This window comes from Corapipo altera, unplaced genomic scaffold (assembly GCF_003945725.1).
Source record: "Corapipo altera isolate COAL_440 unplaced genomic scaffold, ASM394572v1 169, whole genome shotgun sequence".
Lineage (NCBI taxonomy): Eukaryota > Metazoa > Chordata > Aves > Passeriformes > Pipridae > Corapipo > Corapipo altera.
In genome coordinates this window covers 2,386,720-2,398,022 of record NW_020884946.1, presented here as the reverse complement: position 1 = coordinate 2,398,022, position 11,303 = coordinate 2,386,720, and the positions used below count along the sequence as shown (strand labels likewise).

Here is an 11,303-nt window from a genome sequence, read left to right as displayed (position 1 = left end):
CAGAGTGACCAGATGACACATGCACCAACCTCCCTGGGTTCAGGCACACCCAAAATCTGGGGGCGAAGCTCCCAGACTGGAGCCAAGGGAGTCACTGCAACATTTAACCTTTTATTGCAAGGGAAAGGCACAAACTGGGTATGAGTTTCCCCTTCTATCCCTTCTCTGTTTATTTCCTTTGTTTTGAGGGATTAAGAGGACCGGGAGTGTCCCATCCACAATAAAAATGAACATTATATTGCACTGCTTTGGCTTGTTGGACAGGGAAACTGGGAGTGTGGACACATTTCCCCTGCATGAAAAATGACAGAGGTTTATCTGAACTGCCTCCATGGTGCCTATTCCTCGTCGGAAAGATTTTATGCATATGAGGTAGATTTTACGTTTTGCCTAAGTCAGTGGGGAAACTCAAGACTTTTTAAAGCCCAAATCGTGCCATAACAAGGCCACGACCACATGGGGTCAGCCCAGCTCTCCCCAGTGAGGTTCAGAGCAGAGGTCCTGGGCCTGCGCTGAGAATACCGTGACTTTTGGACGAGCCTCATCCAGGTGCATCCTCCCAGTTTCCAACGACCTGCTGTGTAGGGACATCCTGACCCAGAGGGTCCATCTGGCCCATGGGATTTAACAGCTGAGCACCACAATCCTCTGTGTGTGTATCTCAGCTCCCGACCTCCAGAGCTCCTGTGCTCTAGTGGGATATTGAAAAAAGATGAAAAAATCCTTTCTTTCCCCCAGTTAAACCTTTTGTCCTGCCCCAGCAGGGCTGGGTTTGTCAGTCCTGGAGACCAGTGCTGTCCTATTTACCACCACAGGTGCTGACAAACCTTTCTGCATGTGGATTTTGCAACACCAAGAGTCTAAACCAGAGCGGGGAAATGATCTGGATCCTGTCATTCCAGGCCCTTGTAAATAGTCCCTCTCCATCTTTCTCGTAGCTCCCTTCAGGTACTGGAAAGCCACGATTAGGTCACCCCAGAGCCTTCTGTTTTCCAGGCTGAACAATCCCAATTCTCTCACCCTTTCCTCATAGCAGAGGTGCTCCATCCCTCTGATCACCTTGGTGGCCTCCTCTGGACTCGCTTCAACAGGACAATTATATTGATTAGTTTGTCCAGCACAGGAAAGCTGGATCAGAGATCAGCCACTTTGCTGAGTCAACACTTGAAATGTGCTTTGCTTCTGTCTGGTGACCAGTGACAGGACCTGAGGGAATGTTTGGAGCTGTGTCAGGAGAGGTTTAGTTTGGATATTGGGAAAAGGTTCTTCCCCCAGAGGGTGGTTGGGCACTGCCCAGGCTCCCCAGGGCAGTGGGCACGGCCCCAAGGCTGCCAGAGATCAAAGAGGGTTTGGACAACACTCTCAGGGACAGGGTGGGATTGTTGGGGTGCTTGTGCAGGGCCAGGAGTTGGACTGGATGATCCTTGTGGATCCCTTCTGACTCAGGATATCCTATGATTCTTACCAGGGCCAGGGAGGATCCAGAGAAGCCAACAGAGAAATCCTCCCGATACCTCCGAGGCCAGGCTTTGGTTGCTGAAGACCAAGGGGAAGGTTGAAATAACACATTTCCACTGGTTTCCACATTTCCACATGTCCTCTCTGACAATTCCACTGTGGCATATTCTGTTGCAGAAGGGAAAAAAAACCCCTCCAGCCAAGTGATATCTTCTGGCTGCTCCGAATTTGCCAGCGCTGGAACAGGGCGGTCACAAAGCAGGGAAATTGAAAATTCCTGACAGCAGGACCGTCAGAAGGGTGGGAAAGGAGCCATGCACTTGCTTGGTGTAAATGTCTGAGCCCGATCACGCCCTGCTATTTATGAGGGGGGAAAAAGTGCTCTCCTTTCCTTCGGCTCCATGACACAAGGCAGGAAGAACGAATAAATCCCTGCCACAATAAAAGTGTTTACATTCTGTTTTGGAAACATGCTTAGGGCTTGGAATACCCAGGGACCTGACTCTTTAGTTCTTTTTAACCTCTCCTAGACAGGGCTGTATCCAACCACCAGTAAATCCTGGGGGGTGGAAATGTGTGAAGAGCTGAACAAACCAGCTCCGAGCACCTGGATTTTGAAGAGGACCCAACTCCTGTTTATTCCCTGGAAAGAAAGATGCTGCTGTGTGTCCCCAAGTGTTTCCTGCAGATGGATGAAATAAAGTCAAGAGGAAACCTGGCAAAGCTCTGCTGCCATCCAGCTGGCCCCCTGGGACCTGGGAAATGGCATTTCCTTGGGGCTTAGGATGGTGTTAGAGCAGTTATGGAAGGAGAAGTGCATCTGGACTGTGTCTGCCTCACTGGAAGTAATTATCCCATCATTATCCAAGCAGCCAAATGTAATTTAACTTCAGGGGAAGTGTTGGGAACCACAGGTGTGTTGCAGCCCCAGCCTGCCATCCATGGAGGTTGGAAGTGTTCAGTGTCTTCAGGGTTTCTCATCTTTCCTCTTCATTTCCCAAACCCACTTTTTTTTTTTTCATGGAGAAAATCCCTGCCTGAGGCTGACAACATCTCGCCTCATTAGTGCTCAAATATCCTGGCCTAGAGTCCAAGTCAGAGCTTGAAAAATACACAAAACCAGCTCCAAACTTATTTATGGCTGTCGCCCTCCTTTGCACGTGTTTTATGGGAAGTAAGATAGCATCAACTCATCCCAGAAAACTGGTGCTGAGATCAGATCACGGATGTGGCTGATATATGGGGGATGAAGCCCAAATGGTGCTTCTGATCCCAAAGTGCTGCAGATACAGAGGTATGTGCACTGCGGGTGACTCCAGAGATTTGGGATCCCTGCAGTTAAAAGGACATTTTCTCACCAGCCACAGGCAGAGCACTCCCAGTGACAGATCTTCCCGTACAAAATGAGCACACTGTGGATTCCACAAGCCGTTTTTCTGGATGGATTAAATAGTAGGTTTTATTTGTTTCCCTTCCACCAAGGTGACATTCGTCTGGTGAGTGTCTCTGCAGACACGCTGTCACCTGACATCCCATCAGTGGGACACTGAAGGAGCATCTTCTTGTATTTCCCAAAGCTTGTATTTCTATGAGCTCCATTAAATTCGGGATTGAAGCTTCCCCAAAGGAAACACAGCCTTGATCTGTCATCCTCTCCTTCCATGGCTGCTGGGGGATATATGTCAGGGACAAAACTGGCCTCTCTGCAGCTGTGGGGCCTATCCTGCATCATCAGATCAGCTGAAACCTGAGGACAAAATTGCCACCTTGGTGGGATGAGCAGCGGGAAGGGCTCCATCCCTGATCCCTTAGTGCTGATGAAGCCATGAGCAGGGAGAACAATCCCAAATTTCCCTCTGAATGAACTCCCACCCCTCCCATTGCACATAGTGGGGAGACAGTGTCCAACCTACCCCAGCTCTGATGGAGCTGGTTCTGCCTGCAGATGGGCAGAGGATCTGGATGAGACAGGAGGCACTTCCCAGCTTTTATTACCTCTGACCCAACTGCAGATGGATCTGCTGTTGAAAAAAAAAAGGGAAATGAAGCCAGAGCAGGTGGTTGTGGAGAGCAAACACTTGGATTTGGGGGATATTTTAGCTCTGGGTGTATCAGAGCACTGGGAGGGGTCCGTGACAAGTTGCATGTTTGCTCTGATTTCCCCCCTCTGGTTTCTGATCTATGTGACCCACCCATGGAGATGTCCATGCCGAGGAGGGGTCAAACTCCAGGTGCCAGCATGGAGGAAAATGCCCTGAGTGAAGGACTTGGAGAGTTGCCAAGGCCTCTGGAATGGCCACAAATTCCCTATGTGAGGCCAGTAAGTGGAGGTTGGTCCTGGGGATGGAAAGGGACCTGGGGATGGGCTTTTAGATCCAAGCTAGCTTTGGGCTCACTGGGAACTGATGATGGTGGATACACCCATGGGACTGAGGGTTTAAACTGACAGAGGGCAGATTTAGATGGGCTATTGGGAAGAAATTCTTGGCTGTGAGGGTGGTGAGGCCCTGGCACAGGTTGCCCAGAGAAGCTGTGGCTGCCCCTGGATCCCTGGAAGTATTCCAGGCCAGGTTGGATGGGGCAGGGAGGTGGAATGAGATGGTTTTTGAGGTCCCTTTAACCCAAACCATTCTGGGATTCCATAATTCTATGGCTGTGTCAGTGGCTATCCCTGTGTCCAGGCCATGATCCCCCCTCAGTGCCAGACAGGCAACTGGGAACATGCTCAGCCGTGTTCCTCTCTCCTGACCATCCCTTTTCCCTCTAGGTGGAGTTATTACACATCAGATTTCAGCTTGTTCCATATCCGGATCTGCTCCTGCACCCGGGCAGACAACGAGATTCCTGCCACTGCTCGCATCCCCCTTACCTGGGCTCTTCCTGGGAATTTAGTGACCTGAATTTAATGAAGCCCAGTGTATCTTGGAGAGCTTACACACCTGGGATGGGAAAGGTGAGCTGTGCTTTGGGTGTGCCTGGGCAGGGGAAGGCAGGAATCGCTCAAAATGAAAGGAAAAGAATTAATCAGGGATGTACCCTTGGCTCCACGGAGCATCTTCCCTTAATTCTGCTTTATGAGCTTCTCCTCCTTCCCCTTACCTCGTGCTGTAGTTGGAGGGGAGGGAAGGCAGGAAATCCTGCAGGGCTATTTCTGAACTCTGCTTAATTAACGGTGTCATTAAGGGGTGGGGATTGGCTTGGTCACAGAGGGCTTGAAGGACAATTCCTGAAGCGCAGGTTCCAGATGTTCTCATTCCCAGGCCGTGTGGATGTCTGGGACAATGCAGGGTTTGGCTGTGGGTGCTGGGGCAATAGTTGGAGCTGGGCTCTGCCCTGGAAAATGTTCTAAGCCCTCACTTGGTGCTTTCCCTGGCGCTCATCTCGTTCCCTCACCAGTGACATTCCCTGTTCTCACTTCAGTTCTCTTCCAGGATCCGGCACTCCAGTGCTTTTGAAGATTTAACACCCCTCTTCCTCCCCTTCTTTCATTTCCCAATCCATCTCAGACACATTTCCATCTGCTCCTCCTGTTTATGGGAAGGGGAAGAACATTCAGGAGATAAAGCAGCTGCCCACAGCCATCATCCAGACCCTGCAGCTCACCCTGAGCTCCAGGAGAGTCCCCCGGATGTAAGACCATTTTCCTGGAAGTGCCTGACATGGGATTTTCAGCTGTGAGATGATGTGAATCAGATGTGGTCCCTCATGATGGGACACAGCATGGATGGGGGCTGGAGGCGGCCTTGGGGCAGCTCTGTCCCTCTGGAAGGACAGGCAGGGTTATTCCCAGGTTTGCCATTCCCAAGAGCTTTCCTTGCCCTCTTTGTCAGGGCAAAAGCAGAACACACAGAACTTTCCTCAGGGTGACTGCTGGAGAACAGCAGGTCTTTGCCCTCCTGCCTAAATCTGCTGAGAGCCATTAGGGAAACCAGGAACATGATTTTTCCAGAGTGTCCCAGATGAGGTCTGTCTTCTGGGTGAGCAGGAATTAGATGGGCTTATTCAGCATCTCCCACTGGTGGGGAGCTCAGAGGGCCCAGGTGCTCTGAAAGGAAAGAAGATGTGGAAAAGAGGGCAGGTTTAGAGGGATATTGGGAAGGAATTCTTCCCTGTGAGGGTGGTGAGGCCGTGGCACAGGTTACCCAGAGAAGCTGTGGCTACCCCATCCCTAGAATTGTCCAAGGCCAGGTTGGATGGGGCTTGGAGCAACCTGGTCTAGTGGAAGGTGTCCCTGCCCATGGCAGGGGGAAGAACTGGATGAGCTTTGAGCTCCCTTCCAACCCAAACCATCCTGGGATTCTGTGATTAAGGAATTACACACAAGGAACAACTGAGCCGCTGTCATCCCATCCCCTGAGCCCAGTTTGGAGGGCAGTGCAGTGGGATGTGGTGCCTCTCCTTGGACAGCCTGGGATGAGGGAGTTTCACTTTCTCTGGGAACCCCTGAAACTCCCCTGTGTCCCCTCATACTTGTCCCTGATCAGATCCAGTGCCTCCCTCTGGAACATGTCCTCAGGCAAGGGATTAATGGTAGCAACTCCCAGCCGGGATCACTGATGTGAGTCAGATTTCTAACCCAGATCCTCTCCCATTTCTCACCCCCTTTTCCAGGCAGGAAATCAAAGCCCAGCTCGCTCATTAGGGACTGACCAGCTGTTGACCACAAGCCAAAAATAAAACCCAGAGCAAATGCTTTATTTGCTCAAACTGCTGCATTCTCAAGAGGAGGGGGAGTGGGATTCCTTCAGCCAGAGGCTTCCCACCAGCTGGGAATCTGCAGCTTCACCAGGAGCCGACAGCACATGGGAGCTCTGTTACCAGGTCTTTGTCTCAACTAGGGATCAAAGGGAAAAATTCCTGAATTATTTAAGTGTCTGACAGGTTCCTGCGTATTTGAGCCACTGTGAAATATAGGATTGGCCTCTCCAAGCCACCGGGGATTTAGGAAAATATTTTGCTGCTCCTGTGTCAGGCTAAAAAAAGGAAAACTCCTGAAGTGCGGCTCCGCAGCCTCTTCCACGGATCAGATCAAATGCTGATCAAAGCCTTGAGCTCCCTGACAGCTTTTTTTTGGGATGAATTTGGCATGTTGGGTTTTTAAATTCTCCTTAAACTGGTGTTTCCCACCCAGCCCACTGGCTGTTTTCAGCAACCCGTGGGAGGGAGGTCCAGGTTTGCATCCTGAGGGTATCACAACCCTGCAGCCTGGGAAAAGTCCCTGTTTGCATTCTGGAATTACAAAAACCAGACAGGGAGAGCTTAAAGGAAACCGAAGGAGCAGTTTCTGGGGGGCCACTCAAGCCTGAAATATGTGGAACAGCTGGAAGGATGCAGGGGATTTCAAAGGGAAGGCTGGGATGCCGATGGAAGCTGCATTGCACTGGTGCTTACGGGAAGGAGCTGCAAGCAGGGAGGAACTTAATTTTTTAAAAAAAATCTATAACATCCAACAGATATTTATGGATCTTTTATCTCTTTAGTGCCTCGGTGCCACAAATAAAAGCACACAGGGCTTTTGTGAGACTGAAAGCAAACAAATAAACCCATCCGCTGGTTTCCAGAAAGGTTTTGAGCAGAGTCACTGATCAGTCAGAATTTAATTAGACCAATTAAACCGTTCCTGGTGCTGTCACTGAGGGCTTTGGATCTTCACCATCCCTTCCTGCATTGGAGATCAGGGTTAATACACCTGGGAAGTGCAACCGGATCGAAGCAGGCAACTCTGGGCTGGATCCTGGCTGGATGTGCCGACACCAGGTCTGGCTTCCCTGCATCCCCAGTCAATGCCAGCTAAATGCCTGGTGGTCCTGAGTGCCCTCAGAGGGTCCCTCTCCTGGGGCAGGGCAGGGTGAACGATGCTGCTGATCCCAGCCCTGGGATGCTCAACCCAGGAGGGGTTGGACAAGGCAGGACAAGGTCGGACAAAGCTCTCGCATTCCCTCATGGTGTGAACCAGGAATCTGGGAGACTGTGCCTTTGTGCACAGCCAGCCCCACAGGGAGCTGGTGCTGGCCACCCAGGAGCCCCTTCCTGGCCTGAAGGCTGGAGAGTCTCCAACATGCTTCCTGAGACACAAGTGACTCATCCAGCTTGGTTTTACTACGGATTAATTTAAGGAGCTTTCTACAGCCCCTGCCCACCACAGGAAAGCCCCAGTGCCTGGGGTGGCCATCCCACAGCGGGAGGAATGGGAGGGCTTTTTGGAAACCCACTTGTCCTGGTTGTAGGCAATAACCCTTCTGGAGAGGTTTGGGGTCAGTTTGTGTTATCACAGAATCACTGAATTGTGGAATGGTTCAGGTTGGAAGGGACCTTAAAACCCATCTCATTCCACCCCCCTGCCATGGGCAGGGACTCCTTCCACTATCCCAGGTTGCTCCAAGCCCCATCCAACCTGGCCTGGAACACGTCCAGGGACGGAGGTTTATTGCCTCCCCAGACCAACAGCTTCCCCAAATGATCCTTTTCCATCAATTCCTGTCAGCGGGGTGTCCTCATACCCAGCTCTCACCCCCTCCTTGCTGCAGGGGACAGCCCTGTTTGGGACATATTTCTTGTTTGCTTTGTTTTTAAAAGCTCCATGGGTCTGCAAACCTCTCCCCCATTCAAAACTCCACTGATCCCACTTTAAACCCACTCCAGGCCTTGCCCATCTGCACGGTATTAAGTTACTTGAGGCTTAAAACTCCATAAGAATCCCAGCCGACCCCCCAGCCCATGCCGGGCTCACACAGGCATCCAAATCCCCTGCCTGCATTCAGAGAGGTGTGTTTTCACCCTGGCAGCCGGTTTGCATCAGTACCTTGACAAAAAGTGATTTATTTTTTCCTTTTCCGCCCTCAAGGGCCAGGAATGGGGTCAGCGAGTGAGGAACATCATTCCCCTGGCCCTGCTGCTTGCTGGAGAGCTGGACTTGTCCCATTTTCAGGCATCCCTGCCACTTATTTTGGCTAAACTGGGGGTTGAGCAGCCTTGTTGGCTCTGAACCTCCCTCCCCATCATGTGCTTATCAAAATAGTTGGAAATAGTTCCTTTTTTTCCCAGCGCATCTGTGGATGCCAGACGGTCACAGCTCTTCCTCCCCGAGGCTGAGTCACTCCCGGGGGCTGTGGACACCCACGGGCTGGTTTCTCCCTGGGTTTGGTTTAGGTTTAATTTGGTTTACTCCAAAAGGGACAACCACAGCCAGATTTTACTGCATCAGCAGAATAAACCTCCGTGTCTCCCTCCAGCGCTGGAACTGGGATTTGCGGTGCTTTGGCTTGCCAGGACCTTCCTCATCCTCTGCTTTTGGGTTTAATGCCCAAACGCCCCCAAAACCACCTGGTCTGTGACATCTCTCCCCAGCACGTCACTGGAAACCCTCTGCGCCCACCACATCCTGGTTTTCCTTTGGATAAGGAGCATGGAACAAATGGCCATAATCCCCCTTGTCCTCGCTGCCTGTCCCTGAGGTGGATCATCCATCCCTTCCCATGGGCTCCAGCTCTTACCACCTCCCTCCTTGATCCATTTTCCAACGTGCTCCTCGTGCTTCCTCCTCACTCCCATGTCCATCCTCTGTGTGTGGTCATTCCCATCCATGCTGTATTTTATCTGGTGTTTCTCCAGATTTTAGGAAAACCGCATTATTTTTTTATCCCCCTACGCTGCAACAGCTCATTTTCACTTGCATCTTTTCGTCTGAGGAGAAAGGAAAGATCACCTTGAACCCCCTGTGACCCTTTCCCTGCTTCCCAACCTCCTGCAAGTGCTTCCCACCCGGCTTCTCCCAGCTCCCATCCTCGGGGGGCCGTGCAGGGAAGGGCTGCAGCCGACAGCAGCCTCTGCCTTCCCATGCCCCTTCCCGACCTCCTCTGCTTTTCTCCTCAGCGTTTCCTGCCTTATCACCTCCTCCAGCTGCAAATTCAGGCCCTGGAGCAGCGCAACAGAGCCCTGTGGGATGGACGGACCGAGGGGACTTGGTCCATCATCTCCCTCCATCTTTCCTATCCACGTTACACCTCCCCATCCAGCATAACCCCAGGCTGGGAAATGGGAGGTAAATATTTTTCAGCGAGCCATCCCCATCACACGCCCAGCTCTGGAGCTATTCCAGAGTTATTGCCGTGCCTCACCCGCTCCCAAAATCATCCAGCCAAAATCCTGGCGCTGCCTGCCAGGAGCGCGCACGCCACCCCTCCATTCGTGTGCCTCTCGGGGCTGCCTGGACTTGCCAGCACCCAGAAGAACAAGCCCTCGGCTGTGGGGCAGGATTGGGAGCATCCCTGGCACATCCTGAGCACACCTCCACCCCGGCTGCGGTCCCACTTGCGGTGGGAACAAGGAGTGGGAGGAATCGCCCGGCATCATCGGGCCACCCCTCCCCTTGGGTTTTATGGAGCAAAGTTTCACACCTTTCCTGGTGTGAAACTCAGAGGATCAGTGCAGAAATGGAGGAATGCAGGGGAGGTTTAGGTTGGGTATTGGGTAAAATTCCTTCATGGAAAGGGTGGTCAGGCACTGGCACAGCTGCCCAGGGCAGTGGTGGAGTCACCAGCCCTGGAGGGATTTAAAAGATGTGTGGATGTGGCACTTGGAGACATTGTTTAATAGTGGGCTTGACCTAGATCCTGATTCCCTGCATCCTTGGGCTGCTTCCCCACTGCCTGCCTGGCCAGGGATTGGGATCTAAAGGAGACCTAAAGTGGGCTCCAAGAGATCTGGAGAAGGACTTTGGACAAGGGCCTGGAGGGACAGGACAAGAGGGAATGGCTTCCCACTGCCAGAGGGCAGGGGTAGATGGGATATTGGGAAAAAATTCTTGACTGTGAGGGTGGTGAGGCCCTGGCACAGGTTGCCCAGAGAAGCTGTGGCTGTCCCTGGATCCCTGAAGTGCTGAAGGCCAGGTTGGACAGGGCTTGGAGCAACCTGGGCTAGTGGAAGGTGACCCTGCCCATGGCAGAACAAGATGATCTTTAAAATCCCTTCCACCTCAAACCATTCCATGATTCTATGACTTGTGTGTCCCTTCCAACTCAGCATATTCTGTGATTCTGTGACTTCTTCTGCTTTTTGGTGGCATTTGTTTCAGCAAGCTCAGGATAGAGCAGTGTGAGGGAGCACAGGGCTGGCACAGGATGGATCTATCCTATGGGAGTTACTTATGGCCCTTCCACAGGTCAGTTAAACCACAAAAACCAGGAGTGGCAGCCGAATATTAAATAAAAGATTTGACTTTTATTTAAAATAAAATGCATTTTTACATAGTCTTGAAACCACAGAGTACTCGAACACAACACTGGTTATTCCTCGGCATTGGGTGGGGGACGGGATTCTCCTCATTGGCATTATTGTGGGAATGGCTTAATGAACCTGGCCCCAGGTATCAGTTATTGAGGGTGTTGTGGCACAGCTCTGAAATCCCCTTTAACTTAAGGTAAAAATTCACTGAAATTGTATTTTTTTTGTTGTGTTGGTTTTTTTGTTATTTTTTTTTTTTATTCCTTGGTTTCTCCCCGTACCCCTTCCAGACATCCTATAGGTACTGCTGATACACAGGATCTATGCAATATTCTAGCTGGCTTGTGAGACTAGTTAACAAAACTGTACAATTTTATAAAATTTGTGTTTTTTTACATTAGTTACACAAAACCTTTACTTCATAGACCTTTTACTTCATATCGTAATGAAAAACTTTGCATATCAGAGGCAGAACAGTGACTATGCTGGTGAATACTAAAAGTGTCATAATACAATACGGTGTACAAATAAAATTAAAAAAAAAAAAAAGGACAATATATAAATGATTATCAAAAGGCGAGTTAAACAAACAAAACCAAGCTATAACAGACTAACAGAAGATC

The 11,303-nt window shown here is 50.8% G+C and overlaps 1 protein-coding gene across 1 annotated transcript in view; it reads right to left on the bottom strand.

Annotated features, from left to right (window-relative positions):
* GNPNAT1 (glucosamine-phosphate N-acetyltransferase 1) overlaps positions 1 to 11,303 on the bottom strand; it is a 22,405-nt gene that overhangs the window by 7,009 nt on the left and 4,093 nt on the right. The gene's annotated exons all lie outside the window — the stretch shown is intronic.